The sequence below is a fragment of the Adiantum capillus-veneris genome, chromosome 2, assembly GCF_014529385.1.
Source record: "Adiantum capillus-veneris isolate H3 chromosome 2, ASM1452938v2, whole genome shotgun sequence".
NCBI lineage: Eukaryota > Viridiplantae > Streptophyta > Polypodiopsida > Polypodiales > Pteridaceae > Adiantum > Adiantum capillus-veneris.
In genome coordinates this window covers 123,679,727-123,694,065 of record NC_140932.1, presented here as the reverse complement: position 1 = coordinate 123,694,065, position 14,339 = coordinate 123,679,727, and positions in this window count along the sequence as shown.

Sequence of the window (14,339 nt, the reverse complement as noted above, 5' to 3'; positions counted from 1 at the left end):
CTTTGCCTTTGTCGGCAATCGATAATCTTGGAGCGGTAGTAGGCTGGCTTTCTTGAGAGCTAGTTGTGATGACCATCATTGAAGATTCAGATTCTTCTTCAAGTGTTTTTGTCCCTTAGCTTGGACAAAATCAAATGTGTACTCATTTTGGAAGAGTCCACTACTAGGAATTTGTCTTTAACTATCTTTGACCGTAGTTTAAGGGTAGCTTCTGCAATCCCCAAACTTGTGACCTTAACTCTATTTGATAGGGATACCTGTACCTGAATTTCATACAGTTCTGGCTTATCTAGAAGTAACCACAGCCCATACGACATGACATTAGTCGTGGCAGTGCAATCTATCTTTGTTGTAAAATTGAATTTCAGTTTCTCATGCACATCCAACGAGAATTTAATCTTCTTGTCGGCTGCCAAGTAACTGATGTCCTCTTTGCTTTTGGTACTTGTCTTGGACTTTTGTGCCTTGGAAGCTTTGTCACCCTCTTGTATGTTGAACTTCTTTGTCATTTGACTGGTTGTAGCATGTCCCAAGTGCTTACTATCTTCCAATCTATAGCTTTGGGGAAGGTCTATAGCCTAAGCTGCTTGTTGGTCTTCATTGCTAGTTTCTAACTGTGACACCTTGATTCTTGATTTCACAAGCTCTCTGTCACTATTTACTTCTTCTAGCACTTGAAGGTCATTCAATGGTGACTTTTCTTCTTGGAAATCTTTTGAAGCTTGTGTAGCAGGATATTGAGGTTGACTCTCTTCTTTTGATGCAGTGGTCGCCGTGGCCTTTGGTTCCCATTGTTCCATGGGTTTTTGTAGAGTCTCTTCTCAAAAATATTCATTCATATCCTGCATTGCTTGTGCTTGGTAGTCAATTTTGGAGTTGGTCATTTCTCTTTCTTCTGTGGGTTCTAAAACTTCAGCCACATCTCCTTTTAGCTTCTTTTGCTCTTTGATTTCTTCAATCATCCTTATAGATTCTATAGTGGAGGAATTCTCTTGTAGAATTTCAGCTTCATCCATTCATTCAACTTGCATGTCTTTGTCTCGTGAGGTGACACTAAGTTTTGTTGTTACCTCTGCCACCTCTTCTTGGGTTTGCTTACCATCTTCAGAATCTTGGCTTCTTTTGCTCTCGAACCTTGAACTGTGAGATTCATCTTCATCACCTTGTGGATGCTTTGACTTGTCCTCACTAAGGTTCTTTACGAGATCTTGAATCAGCTGATTTAATTGATCTTTTTTGAAAGCTTGATTCTCTACGATAATGTCATTGACACCCTTGACTTCAAGCAACTGTGTCTTGAGCCTATCTTTTGTGCTCTGCGACAAGATCTGCTTCTTTTCCGGAGATCTCATTGGGGATTCTTGCTTCCGTTCCCTTGTTGTCATTGTCTGAACTTTGCTTTTGGCTTGTTGCTTCTTCTTTTCCATGTAGAGCTTTGTTGGGCAGTCCTTCACTAAATGACCAATGGCACATTGGTTACAATATGTCGCTATCTCAACATGTGCACCCTTTGGACGAGGCATCTCTCCATAATACTGCTGATAATGGTTTCCTGTGGTATCTAGATACAGATATGACCTCTTCTTTGCATGCATGAACCTTTAGATTACGACTGACTTAGGTGTATCCACTAGCTTTGTCTCTTTATCCTCCATCGGGCTTGTCCTTGAGAAGCTGAAAATAGCTTCCATTATTGCTTGCATACAAGATCAAATCACTATCCATGCTTTCTAGCATTCGTAATGCTAATTCTTCCATCAGCATATGGTCTTTGACGTGGGGCTTCTGCGTAGCCTTAGGGCTATGTTTTCGAGTTGATTTTGGTGAGGTTTTCACCGAGGGTGAAGATCGAACCGAATCTTTGTTTTCCGTTTCCCTGGATGGTGCTTTTGGACGGGGTCCAAGTATGTGACTTACAGGTTGCCCCCAAATTCTAAACTCATTCATATTTTTTACATGGGCTATTTCATAGTGCCTACCGTATTTGTCGACCACAATGACATCTTGACCTGACCTTCTACATTTGGCATTGTGAATGTCCGGTGGTCTCTCCTCCGGCTTGGCATCTTCCAATGCTTCTTGAAATTCCACTTGGGCTCCTGAAAAGGACACTGCTTCTTGTAAAACTGGACTTCTTAACCCCACTCTTGAAGATATAGGGTCTCTTTGTTGAGTTTGAACTCCCCCCATCCGAGAGGGTTCAGGATCTGATAATGGCCTTTGGTTATTGCCTGATGATATGACTTGTTGTGCTCTGTTAAGTAGCTCTTGAGATCGAGCTAGTTCTTTTTGAAGTTGTGCTATCTTCATAGCTAGTACTTCCGACGTATTCCCTGTTTGTGCAATTTGGTGTGTTTGTGCTTTGTCTTGTGCTGGTGCGGTGCACGAGACTTGTGTCGTGTCTTTCCATGTTGTGCCTTGTGTTGTGCCACTCATTTGTGCATTGACAGCTATTGTTGTTAATTCTTCTAGCTGCATTGTCGAGAAATTTGCGGTCTTGCCAGGAAAGCACCGGGCTTATGGCTGTGAGAGTTTGTGAGAGAACTCAACAAAAACTCTATGAAGGAGTTAAACCATAGATGCCATGAAGACTAGGGTTTGGAAAGAAGTGCAATCAAAGAAGACTCACCCTTTCTCTCTTGCACTCACACACACACAAAGAAAGAATGCAAAAGAGAATGTCAAAACAATACGAAGATGAAAACATCAAGGCTATGGTCATATCGTATCATGGGTAATATGAAATGGTTAACGGATGAGTTAATGGCATTCAATCTTGGCTGACCAAATAGGCTACGAATTGTTCTTTGGAATTGTAGTTTTGTGCTTACCATAATATATATATTTTGTCTAGTGATTGGGATTAATTGTGTGTACAAATCCTCTTGGTTCATAGCAAGATAACTACGCTTACATCAAAAGAAAAATTATATTCTATGAGAGGTAGTATGATGGGATCCGGTGATAGAAGTATTTCATTGAGCCTTTCAGGGCCGAAGAGAAACACTATACGTTGTTGAAAGTGTATTTTACGGCTAATCCATACGTTAATTCTAATAGATCGTACAGAGTGAAAGCGATAGAAATGATCATCATGTGGGTTATTCATCTAGGATAGTATGTGAGAAATGTAAATATGAGAGAAGTGAAGAGATGAGAAGTTTCCCTCCCAAGCCCTATTCTTGCCCGTAGGCAATAAGGATACTGCGGGGAGAGATGTACCTGTAGCAAAGAGAACCTAAAGAGGATGAATTACTAAGAATGAGAGAGATAGGTTTGGTTAAGGAGATGAGATTAGATACATATATATATCTTGGATTAGAGATGAAAATGAAAACAACAAGAAATCAAGAAAACATCAATGTAGAACACATCTTACTTGAAACCCTTCGGCACCATTATTGATGGGAGAGAGAAGAAGAGGGGAGAATTCAACTTTGATTGATACACCAAGTGCAAGACCTTCTTTGATTAGAGTTGATCTTCCAAGGTTAGCTTGTTGCAAGAATGGCTAGTCTCCCTCTAGGAGAAAGTGTAGGCTTGGGCTTACGTTAATGGCTAAGTACAATTAGGCATTACTACTCACTCCCTCAAGAATTCCTCTCATCAATGGCTTGAATGCTTGAGTTCCTTCCAAGGAAGAAGAGGTCCCCTTTTATAGGTGAAGGGAACTTACACAAGAAGAGAGGAGCCAGTGTGAACAGGAATTGGAAAAGTTGGAAATGAGCTGTCCCTGTATGATGTGGGCAGACTGGGGTCCAGTATTTTGATCATATCTCCTCAACCGTAGCTCCAAATAAAAAAATAAAAATATGGACAGAAACTTCAGCTCATTAGCTACGATTTTCTTTTTAAAATCATTCTCCAATTCGGATTGGAACCTTGTGTAAAAAATTCATCAAAATAGGGTCCATTTATGGCAGCAAAAGTCTTCATGTGGTCTCCTTAGCCTTGACTTTCATTTAATTCCCAAGGACACCTCATGCCATATGAAAGCATGACATTTCTCCTTGACAAAGTTTTGTAACCATGCTTGCAATAATGCATTAAAATAAGTGTATCTTTGAAATCATGCCACCTAGTGTCCCACTAGGATTTGATTCTCTCCTAGTAGCTATTTAAAAAGAAATATAAGAAAAGTATAAAAAATACATAGAATATATATATATTGGAGTTTACCCTAGATATAGGATCTAGCTAGGGTGTGAGATGATAATCAAATAGTAGAAATAAAGAATCAATGCTTTTTGTCCCAAGTTAAAGAGGCGGAGCTATTGACACTTTTCCCATAGTATTTTTTGATGGTAAAGTAAGAATACATTACCCTTGAGATAAATAATAAGATGAGATAGAAAGCTTATTTTTATACTTACATATGCATATGTACATTATAGGAAATATAATTATGTATCTAAAAAGTTACAAGATATCTCTTGTAGCATGTGTTCCCACTATGTACATGTCACAGCACGACATCCACCCCCTCTAAACCTGCACATCCTCCGGTATGTGCCAAATTATTTCTTTGTAAGATCAGCCCTCTTGTACATCTTCCTTGCTTTCATCTTCACTGGATGATTCCAGAGCTTTATTTTCACTTTGATCTTCACCTGTGTTTTGCTCTTCTTCCTCATCAACATTTTCTGGATCATTGTCTCCTCTTCTCTTAAACATTTTGATCCTTTTTCTTGCAATGGGAATCTTTACTTCTGTGCCATCTAGTTCAGACAAGCTGTAAGTAGCATTTTCATGCACATGTTTTACAACATATGGTCCAAACCATCTTTTTGAAAACTTACGCATGACTGTGTGTTGGTTATCAAGGCTACTATCGTACACTAAAACCCAGTCACCTTTGTCAATTGCTTTGCTCCTGAGCCGATGTCGCTTATCAAAGTAGTCCTTGTTTTTCAATCTTGCATTTTTGAGTCGTTCTTTTGCAGCCTCAATGTCTCGAGGTCTTCTCTCTAGTTGCCTTATGCGCAATGCAAGGAGATCTTCCCTGCTAAGCCCCTCTTGCCAAGGTAGTACATTCCATGTGGGAATTGTATCTTCAATCGGCATCACTGGCTTTTGACCATACATTAGCTCCGCAGGCATGTAGCCAGTTACTGAGCTATGTGTTGTATGATCAGCCCATAAAGCGTATGGTAACAGTTTTGGCCACTCACCAACTCTTCCTTCGCAAGCCTTGGCCAAAGCTTTGATGATAGGAGGGTGCCCTCTTTCACTCTTTCCATTGCCTTCAGGGTTGTAAGCTGTAGTAAGAGAAAGCTTGATTCCTAATCTAGAAAAGAACTCCCTTGCTTCTTCGGCATCCAGTTCACCTCTGTCTGCAGTGATCTTTCCCACACAACCATAACGGCAAATCACCTCATCAAGAAGGAATTTGCACACAGCTTCTGTGGTTTTAGCTCTTAATGCTCTTCCTTCAACCTGATTAGTTAGGTCCTCTCGTGAAAGAACCAAGTACCTCATCTGCCAGAGTCCTAAAGGCATCGTGACTAGATCCACAACCCATTTATAGTGCATGGCTAGTGGATATGTAGGGTGCAATCCATCACGATGTCGAACATTTGAATACATTTGACAAGTTACACATGACTCTACAAACTGAGATACATCTTTATACATACCCTTCCACCAGTATTTTTCTTTCAACTTGGAGAAGGTTGCCCACACACCCCTGTGTCCAACCCATAGACTCTCATGAAACTCTTGCATGAGCTTTACTTGAGTCTCTTTTTTACATATAACCCTTTGTGGTGTAGCACCCTTTTGTTTAGGATGCTTCCACAAGTAACCATCCCTCAAAAAGTAACCATATGCTTTCCTGCGTATCCTCTTGAATTCATGTTCAGACCAATCATCCTGTTTTGTTAGAGTACTCAAGTAGCTTCCAATAAGAAGCCAATCACCTTCATAAAGATCTTTCAAGAACAATTCAAGTGGAACATTGTTACCTTTGACATGAGAGATGGAATAGAACTTTGTGCCCACATCATCTCCCTCATCAATCATATGTGACTCATCTTCATACCTTGCCCTTGATAGCATATCTGCCACTGTATTGACTTTACTTGCAATGTTCTTAAACTCGGGATTTAAGGACTTAATGTAGGCAATCCACCGCAACATAGCAATGTCTGGTGTTGAGCAGCTTGTAATCATCCCAAGAAGTGGTAGACAATCTGTTTCTACAACCACACATGCACCAATTAGGTACTCTTTTCCACTTTTCAAGGCTGTAACCATACCCCATAACTCTCTCTTTATCTGTGGATAGTTTCTTTGGCGAGCACTTAGTACCTTTGCTCCAAATCTTACCACATACCTGTGTCCTTCTTTGTCATCTTGCCCTATTGCCCATCCAATCCCTGTAGGACTGGTATCTACTGTCACAATCACTGGCCTTTGACACTCATAGTCTACCTTTCTCAAAGTCGTTGCTGACTGGAGTAACTCCTTTAGCTTTTTCATGGATTTTACATGTGCTTCTGTCCATTTAAACTTTTGATTCTTTCTAAGCAGCTGATAAAGAGGATCAGCTACATGCGCATAATGTGGAATATAAATAACATAGAAGACACATGCTCCCAGAAACCTTCTAACCTCAGTGATGCTAGTGCATGTTTCTTTCATTCTTTGGATGGCATCTACCTTTGATGGACGAGGTTTCCTACCATATGGCCCGCACATGTGCCCCACAATGAGCACTTCTTTGACACCAAACATAGACTTTTTCCCTGACAATGTAAGATTCACTTCTTCCAACCTAGACAAAATTTTATCACAATCATTTATGTGATTTACCACAAACCTGCGACATCCCTTGAGATCCAAAGCTTCATCTTTGTCACTTTCTTCACATCCTTTGATAGGCAAATCATCAATGAAAGGCATTGTGATTTGAGGAATAAAGTCACGTAAGACCTTATTCATCCCATTCATCATATGTGCAACCGAGTTGGTTGCTCCCTGTGGCAAGGTACACATCCTTACCAAACCCAAAGGTGTCCTCATGGTTGTCAAGTCTCTGCTTTCGATTGCAAGCTGAAATTGATCATACCCTGAGTAGAGATCCCCCATTGAGTAGATTGCCCTCCCTGCAAACGCCTCTGCAAATTCATCCACAATTGGACCTGTTCCTACATTTCTAATTGTCACCTTGTTCACTGGTTGCATATCTTGGATGAAGCGTAGAGAACCATTCTTCTTTGGAACTATGAACCACCTGTTTGAGTATGGAGCACAAGAAGGCTCCAAGATTCCCATTTTGATTTTCTCATTTAGTAGCTCTACTAACTTTGGCAAATGAGCCTTTGGAACCGGCATAGGCCGCAGATTCCAAGGCACATGAGGTATTGTGAAAATTACCATAGGAGCTACAATATAAGGATCAACAGATCCTATCTCATGTGGCTCAAATGCAAAAGCCTTACCATGCTTTGAAAGCATTTCTTTGAAGCACTTTGTCTCCTCCTGTGTTCAAACCGTGACCGTTTTCTCACAATTCTTTCGAACTATCGGTTTTAGACACACCTGACTTCCGGATGCATTTTGAGGCCTTAAACGACGTTTTTTTTTTTCAAAGTTGACCTAAAAGGTTGCCAAAGTCATACATTTAGTTCAAGTTTTGCTCGAAGATATGTAGTGTTGCTCTCAGGCTACGTTTTGATATTAAAACTTTCCAATCCAATACCGTTTGTGAAAGTTATGGCCAAAATAGTGAAATGCAATTTAGAATGGTCAAGATGAGTTCAAATTAAATTTTAAAAGAAGATTTGGGATCTTTGTGACACTGTGAACACTCCTATATCGTCAAAATTACAGTAGGACCCTAAAACTGGCTTGGAGACATCCTATGGGTAGGATGTCTTTTTGCTCAGAATTGAATAAAATTTGGTCCAGAGACTCCCCTTGGGTCTAGCAACACCGTGGTATGGTCAGATTTGGGTTTGGATGCCAAAAGCTCCCAAAGGTGGCTATTCTTGCCTTTGTCTGGTACAAAATGCTAAAATTCGCTTAATCTTCAATTTTACTCTTCCAACTGAGATGAAACTTGTCACATACACTCAATACAACATTTAGAACATGCATATGATGTCAACTTATGGTTTGGTCTCAAAATCACCCCTTGTACACAATTTGGGTAGGATGTTTGGCAATTCTCGTCTTTTGCCTTTAATCTGTCAAAATAAGGTCAAATTCCTGGTTTGAGAGTGTAAATAGGGTAAAACCCACCTTCTAAACACTCTGGAGACCTCAGAATTGGTAAATTATTCCCAAATCACCCTGTAGACATCCTACGGGTAGGATACGGGTAGGATGTCTACTGTCTATTTTTTCAGATTGAAGTGCTCATAATGCTTCCTTATGGTCACAACAAGTGCTAGTAGGCTCCACAAATGAAAAAAAATGTGCAAAAATCACTCCAAACACGCAATTTATGAATGTTTCGCTTTCTGACTTTGCCTTTTGACTTTTGGATATCAAAAACATGGGAAAACACTCAAGTTAACATGTTCCGAGGGTAAAACCTACCCTCTGAACACACTGGTGGTCTCAGAATTCCCAAATTCCTGCCCAAAAACCCCTTGGAGACATACTACGCCCAAATTTTTTTCTGCTCAAAATGAAGCAAGATTTGGTTCAAAGGTTCCCCTTGAGTCTAGCAACACCTTGGTATGCTCAGAATTTCATTGAATGTCAAAATCACTCCAAACAAGCAATTTATGAATTTTTCGCTTTCTGACTTCGCCTTTTGACTTTTGGATATCAAAAACATGGGTAAACACTCAAGTCAACATGTTCCTAGGGTAAAACCTACCCTCTAAACACACTGGTGGTCTCAGAATTCCAGAATTCCTGCCCAAAAACCCCCTGGAGACATACTACGCCCTAATTTTTTTCTGCTCAGAATGAAGCAAGATTTGGTTCAAAGGTTCCCTTAAGTCTAGCAACACCTTGGTATGCTCAGAATTTCATTTGAATGTCAAAATCACTCCAAATAGGCAATTTATGAATTTTTCGCCTTTTGACTTTTGGACATCAAAAACATGGGAAAACACTCAAGTCAACATGATCCTAGGGTAAAACCTACCCTCTGAACACACTGGTGGTCTCAGAATTTCCAAATACCTGCCCAAACACCCCCTGGAGACATACTACGCCCAAATTTTTTTCTGCTCAGAATGAAGCAAGATTTGGTTCAAAGGTTCCCCTTGAGTCTAGCAACACCTTGGTATGCTCAAAATTTCAATTGGATGTCAAAATCATCCAAAACGGCTCTTCCGGACACAATCTTTCCAAAAACGTTAAAGTCCACTTCACCCCAGTTTAAGTGTCCAAATGAGATGAAACTTGGTAGACACCCTTAGAAACACTTTTAGAACATGTGTATGAAGTTAGCTTACGGTTTAGGTCTCTCAATCACTCCCAACATCAAATGGGTAGGATGTCTGGTATTCACCGTCTTTTGCCTTTTTGAAGCCAAAATAAGGTCAAACTCCTCATTTCAAGGTGTACATAGGGTAAAACCCACCCAATGAACAGTCTGGTAGCCCCAAAATTTCCAAATTCTTGTCCCAAATGGCCCTAGAGACATCCTACGTGTAGGATGTCTCTTGCATAATTTTCCTGACTGGAGTGTTTCTTATGCTTCTTTATGGTCTCTACACTTGACATCATTCACCAACGACACTCAAAAGCACAACAATCACTCAAAACAAGCACTTTATGAATTTTTCTAGCTTCGCCTTTTGACTTTTGGACACCAAAAACATGTAAAAACACTCAAGTCAACATGTTCTTAGGGTAAAACATACCCACTGAACACACTGGTGACCTCAAAATTTTCAAAATCTTCACAGTTTTACCTCTAGAGACATCCTACACGTAGGATGTCCCCAATGACAGAATTGTGATTTTTTCAGTTCTAACTTTCTCTTAAGCTCTGCCAACCCCTTTGGACTACTCACAGCAATTATCAATCATCAAGGAAGCATCCAAATGCAATTTTACTTTTTCCTTGATTTTATGTTTTCACAACTTTGATGAGCCTAGTAGCAAATATGACATGCATGATATGCTCAAGATCAAAATTAGTACGTTCTACTTACTCTACTCCTACTCATCACATGGGATGGTGAAATTTTTGATGCTCAAGTCACTTTCTAGCCTCACACGGACTCTCTAGCTGACTTTTCACCTCTTCCACCTCACCAAATCCCCATCAATCCACACCTATCTCCTACCTAATACTACCTAAGTCGAAGGATCTAGGCCAGACACACGCTCCCTAGACTCCCTCTAAGACCAAAAGAGTCCACCACTCTCCGATCCTATCTAAAAGAATGAATATACTCTGGCAAGCTAGAGGGGCCTCTATCCTCAAGGACTAGTCTCGATCACCTACTTAGGGCCCTCGTCCCCGGCAGCGGCGCCAATGTTGGCGGATACACCACGACGAACGTCAGCATAGCGAGAACTCACCTAACATATAATGTCAACTGAGGACGGAGCTCGACCCGCAGGCGTGTGGAAGCAAGCAAGGGGTGTCAACCTCTACTTGACCGACTAATGACTACTTCCTACAGAGATATCAAATCTACATGCCATCGGTTCTGTGAATGTGAGAGTCTCCTATGATGCTATCGCAAGCCAAAAGCCCATCAAACGATCTCGAAACTTCATGAAACTCAAGGGAAGTCCTACACAAACTGGAAGGCCGCTATCCCTTAGGTCTTTGACCACAAATCCTAACCCAATACCCTCCCTGCAAAAAACGCGTAGTATGTCTGGTCAGATTTTACAGGTCACTGTTTCTAAAATCTAAAATGCCTAATGCGTAGCTCTACTCGCTCTGATCATGTGGATATGCTAAAATGCAAAAACGGACAACGTTTACTCACCAAAACTCCAAAAGTAGCTCGCGGGTGAATCTGCCAAAACACAGACGAACGCGCGTGATGTAAGCATCAACGCATAGCTCTCCTGGTCGGCAACACGCTGCTTCTCTCTGTTTGCGATTCCGACCACCGTAGCTCTTGTAGCACACACACACACACTCTCGCAGTCTCCCAGTAGACACGGAAGATAAGATTATTAGAAGTCACCTTTACAACGCTCTAGGTTTTGGTTTATATACTAAGCTTTAGAAAACCTAATGTCCGGCCAAAATGACCTGATTTGTCCCTAGGCTTCTATAGACCTTAATTACAACACCGCGAGCTGGCTTTGATCATCCAACAAGCATCTGCGGCCAAAATACAATTGCCGACTTAAAATATGAAGTTCCTGTAAACATTACAAAAGTGGCCATAATGGCTCAAAATGATAATAACAAGATATTTGATGATGTCCATGAGCTTGTATCTTCACATTACAGCATCCATCTTTATCTTCATCACTTCATTAGCATCTTCATGTGGAGTCTTTAGAGAATCTTTGAGAAATCTTCATGGAATCTTTGTGGAAGCGTTGTTGAAAGGTTGGCCTGTCAACACAATTACAAAATGCTTGAGAAAAGAACCAATAGAAATTAAGCTCCCTAGAAGACTATTGGATAGTCTACCAAGGGGTCCAATGAGCATCCAGTAGCCCACAATGGCTTGCATGATTCCTATTGGCCAGAAGACTAAAAGGTCCAATGAGAGTTTAAATAATTTATTTTAATTACCTAAAGCTCTCAAAAAAGGGGAAAGGGGGACACTTGTCACAAGGCTATCAACTATGCTTCTTAATTTTTATTGGATAAGCTTTGCAAGAGCCAATGGGAAGCCAGCAAGAGCAAATGGGAAGAGGGGTCGACCAAGAAGAGAGAGAGGTGGGCATTTTTGACTAACCAATTTTTGCTACACAACACTCACTACTCATGTGTTGAGCAAGAACTCCATCTCCTTCTCCAAGCATTGAGAAGTAGAGGCCTACACCAACAACTCTTGGCTATGGAATGAAAATCCAACCAAGAGCCAAGCTTCAATGGCATGCTCATCTCCTCTACCATGCTAATTACTAAGCTAAGCTATGCTAAGAGTGATTATGTGAGGAGAATACTTATTTTCCGTAAGATACATCTTCTTCCTCTCAATCTTTCCTCATTCCCTGCTAGCTCTCACCATTTTTGAAGGTGGTGTGAGGTCTTAAGACTGAGGCTAGGGACACTAAGTGTGTTTTTCAAGCATAATTTGGTACATGAAGCTTCCATCTTCATTGCGCCAATGAGTTTTGTCAAGGAACACAAATATTGTATTGTACAAAAGTCTCCTTTAATGAGAGAAGCTATAATACAAAGCCTTTTTGGAGGGGGGACCGGCTCCATGTAAATCCAGTCCTCAATCATTGTCAATTGTTCTATTTCTCTGTCTTTTCAAGTATTGTCTATGCTAAACTAGCTAGGTGTAAATTTCTATGTTGCTTTCTCAAATTAAGTACTCTCTCTATGCTCATTGGGAACTTGTTCTTAATGAAATGCTCACTATGTTATCAATTTTCGCTACACACACTACTAGTGCATTAAGTGTTACATCGGTATCAGAGCTATTGGTTTCTCTTTTCTTGCTCAAGAAGAGAGGTCCTCAAGCTTGCTACAAATGGTTGGTGTTATTAATTGCAAAAGAGTAAGTAGAATAGGGATTTCTCATCCTTGAAGCACGCCTGCTTTATGCAGTTAACGGGGATACCATCAAAATATATGATCTTAATAATGGAGTCCTACGGGGCTTGCCTACGGCTTATCCATTACTGAGCTATTAGAAACTTGACAAGAATCGATGTTGTCTTGGCTCTATTGAACCCTCTCTTCTATTCCTTGCAATTAATAATATTTGAGCCACGGGTATAGATGCTTGAGTGCTTATCTTTGAAGGTAGAGGAGTAGCAACTAGGGCTTGAAGTGCCAAAGTACAAGTAAAAAATTTTACCTAAAATTTGCTAGTATGGATGACGAGGGAAAAGAGATTGAAATGAATGTTGATAGCTTTGATTTTGCTAATGAAAGAGAAACTAATGATGCCCCTATGCTTGTAAACTATCTTGTTTCTAGGCTTCAACAAGCCCTGGGCAATCCATCCCTCCAAGGTGAAGTGCTACACCAATTGCACACCCGTGGTATTCTCCAAATTCCCCACCAAGAAGAGAGAGTACCTAGGAAAGCGCCTGGTGAGACTTCCAAAAGAGGACTCTCTCCAATAAGGGAAGAAGAGGAGGATCCGTACGAAGGGCTCAAAAGCCTACTACTGGACGAGGCATCTCCCTCTCAAAGGAGAACCCAAGTTTCAAAGGTTAAGCCCCCACCGAAAGAATGAGAAAGAAGCGAGTCTCCTGCCACCTCGGTGGAGATGGCTCCACAAAGACGGTGGGAAAAACGTTCTCCAACACCCCCTAAACGGAGAAGACCATCGCATACTCCTCTTCACCATAATTCAAAGAGAAAAGAGAGAAAACAAGAGAAGAAAAAGGCGAGAAAGAGGTCGCCCTCTTCTCCATCTTCCTCATCCTCATCCTCTTCTAAAGAAAGTGATGGTGCAGAAAAGGAGGACCAAGGGAAGAAAAAGGCGAGAAAGAGGTCACCCTCTTCTCCATCCTCCTCATCCTCTTCCTCTTTTGAAGAAAGTGATGGTGCAGCTCTCAAGCCACCCGAGAGAAGAGGCCATAGGAAATCCTATGCCGCCTAGAAAAGGTTGTCCAAGCTCAAAAAGTTCAAAGAGGGAGGAAAGAACATCTCTTTCCTTACCTACAATGGCCCTTTTGGTGCTACGGACAAAGTCTTGGCCTTTATCCAACAATTCATCGATGTGGCGTTTGGAGATGAGGGCTTCACGGGGTCCTCTAAGCTACATCATGTAGCTATGCATTTTCAAAAGTCCACCAGGCAATGGTGGTCTAGCCTACGAGCAAACGATGAAGCTCCATGAACATGGAAATCTTTAAGAGCTTCCATCATGAAGCAATTTTTGGCTACCTATGCCAAAGACAAAGTACTCACCGGATGGCAAAGCTTGAAAGCTCTCTCCCTATGAATCTATCCACAAATATGTAGACAAGTTTTGGGATTTACATCTCAAAGCCACTGTCTACAAAACGATAGAAAAATATTAAATATCTTGGCCAAACATTGTTCTCTTGAACATCTACTCTTTCACTCTTTAGTTCAAAATATTTATCAAACATGACAAGACCACATATGACTAGAGAAATCAAATTTCTTAAACAAAGTAATCAACACAATTATAGATAGTTGGCTCAAATGAAAAAGCATTCAAAAATAGATTAATCAACACCATTATAGATGGTTGGCCCAAATGAAAGACCATTCGTATATAGAGTAATCAACACAA